The sequence below is a fragment of the Apium graveolens genome, chromosome 7 (genome assembly GCF_009905375.1).
Source record: "Apium graveolens cultivar Ventura chromosome 7, ASM990537v1, whole genome shotgun sequence".
Classification (NCBI taxonomy): Eukaryota; Viridiplantae; Streptophyta; class Magnoliopsida; order Apiales; family Apiaceae; genus Apium; species Apium graveolens.
The window spans coordinates 226,729,379-226,732,221 of NC_133653.1; the positions used below are offsets into that span (position 1 = coordinate 226,729,379).

At 38.1% G+C, this 2,843-nt stretch overlaps 1 non-coding gene across 1 annotated transcript; it reads right to left on the reverse strand.

Moving 5' to 3' along the window:
- Positions 1-2,392: 2,392 nt before the first annotated feature.
- LOC141675672 (small nucleolar RNA R71) lies at positions 2,393-2,499 on the reverse strand. The gene has a single exon (XR_012556314.1). It is a non-coding gene; the product is annotated as a small nucleolar RNA R71 (small nucleolar RNA).
- Between the last annotated feature and the right edge of the window lie 344 nt (positions 2,500-2,843).

The window sequence follows — 2,843 nt, forward strand, 5'->3', positions numbered from 1 at the left end:
ACATAAAAATAAAAAAAAACAAAACCGAATCTGATTTTTACCCTATTCCTAAACAATCCTAACCCCATCCCATCTCTATTCTATATATACATACATCTTATATCCAATCCCTCATATATCTTTCAATTCTAAAACCCTAGCTTCTCCTATACACAACATACACACAAAATCTCTATTATTTTAATAGCACCCAAAAGCTCGAGAATCGGGGTGAGTAGCAGCTCTAGTCCCTCATCTACCAAAAATTTTGAGTGCTAGTGAAGCGGAAAATAGATTTTCTTCTCCGAAGGCCCAGACTAAGTTTACGAGATTAATGTCTAAATCAATTGCGAAGGATAGGGGTTTCTTACCCATTACGAGAGATGGAAAGCTTTTGGAGATGGTTACAGAGTTAGGTTGACAGACTTTCTGCGAGGTTCATGTTGCTGTCCCATTGAGCATTGTGCGCAAGTTCTACGGGAATGCTAAAGCAGACTGGAATGGGTTTTCTGTGGTATGTGGGTTGGCAGTAGATTATCATCCCGCGGCTATTCGTCGGGTCAATAATTAACCCACGAGAAAGCTGACGCAAGAGGAATGGGTGAACAAGTCTAGAAATGAATTGGATCTAGATTATATTGTGGCCGCCTGGGTGCGTAATTTCAAAATCTGAATTTTAGAATTCGAGTTCTATTGGGCTTCTATTAGCGCTGATTCTTGTGGGTTATTATATAAACAATCTTGTAAGATGTTTTCGACAACAAGTAACAAAGAGCGAAGGCAAGAAGATCAAGAAGACCGTTTTAGCACGCAATAATGAAGAAGAGGAAGCATACGTTTATCTTGTGATTCTTTTAATTCGTTGTAACAGTGGATGCTAGTTTTCTTATGCTTTGAACCTTAATACTCTTGTGACGTACTTCATTATTTATTAAGTATTTTTATTAGTTTATATCGTTGTGTTATTATCATTCTTTCATATGAACCCATGGTGACGATGAGTTCCATTATAGGCTAATCGTGATCATGGGATCATAGCGGATTTACTATGGATTTCTTTAGTTAATTGTTTAATACCTTGGTATGTGGTGATTGTATGATATCTAGCATAGATTGTGCTTATTTGTCTTATGTGTGTCGTGAACATATAAGATAGCCTGTTAATCTCTTGTGAAGTGACAGTGAATCTTGAGATTTAGAACTTGCCATGCTAGCATAGGTTCATGTATTGTATGCATGATTACTGGGTAACTCTAACCATTTTACTTGCCCTGTGTAATCATAATGAATAACTTACGCTTAAATCGTTATGTTGTCAAATTCTGTAGACATATAGGGTCTCAACATAATTGATGCCTATTCAACTTCTATCTTAATTTTTGATGCTTGGTAGAATGGTATTCGTACAACGAAAGTTGGCGTTTATCAGTTTCGTGTTGTTTGATTAATATCATCACCATTACATGCTAAGGGTAATAACAATAACTATTGAATGAAGTAGTAATGAAGTTATGATCTAATGTATGTTTAATATTGTTAATTTAAGTGTTCAATTCTCGTAGTTAATATTAGTTAATCAATTTTAATTGTTATTGTCTTGACATTGAAGAATAATCATACATTAGCGAGTAAGTGTTAATTAGATATAATTAATCAGAGTCTCTGTGGGAACGAACTAGAAATCATTCTATATTACTTGCGAACGCGTATACTTGCGTGATTTATTTAGCGCATGCTTTGTGCCTAACAAGTTTTTGGCACCGCTGCCGGGGACTCGGTATTAATTTGTTTAGTTTATGTACTTGCCATCAGTGGTCATTAGGATTCATTGATTAAGACTTGTTACTTACTACTTTCGATTGTGTTTTAGGTACTCTAGCGAGCGTTTATGCAAACACATTCTCGCACCCACAAGAGAAATCTAGATACGGCTGAGGAGATAGATACAACTCTTGACTTTTCGGAGAAGATAGATTTTGAAGATTCGGATAAAGAGAGTGAAAAGAAAGAACCTAAAACAATGGGTGATCATATAGTTCCAGCTGACCCAGCTCTTATGGACTTTTCTCGGCCTAAAAATAATGACATTCAGTCAAACATCATTCATCCGGCTATTCAGGCCAATACTTTTGAAATCAAGCCGGGCACTATTCAGATGGTGCAGAATTCTGTTTCTTTCGGAGGTGTTGCGACTGAATATCCCAACATGCATATCATGAATTTTGTCGAGATCTATAGTACTTTCAAATATAATGGTGTTATTGATGAGGCTATCAAGCTGAGGCTTTTCCCATTCTCTCTGAGGGACAAAGCTGAGGACTGGTTACATTCTTTACCAGCTGGGTCCGTCACTACTTGGGAAGATCTTACGCAAAAGTGTGTGGTGAAGTTCTATCTAATGGCCAAGACTGCAGCTATGAGGAGTGCTCTTACTCAGTTTACACATCAACAAGGAGAATCTATGTGCGAAGCTTGGGAGTGCTACAAGGAGATGTTGAGAAAGTGTCCACATCATGGTATGCCTGACTGGATGGTGATCACTGGTTTCTACAATGGTTTGGGGGGCCAATCTAGGCCCATGCTCGATGCAGCTTCTGGAGGCGCTTTGTGGGCCAAAAGCTATACTGAGGCCTATAATCTCATTGAAACTATGGCTGCAAATGAATATCAAAACCTAACTCAAAGGATGATGCCTGGGAAGGTAGCAGGTATTCTAGAAGTTGATGCAGCTATAGCTTTTGCAGCGCAGCTTCAGGGGCTGTCTATGAAGGTCGATTTTTTAGCCAACTTTGGAGTAAATCAAATAGCTAGTATCTGTGAGCTTTGTGCAGGCTCTCATGCTACGGATCAGTGTACTCTTGTTA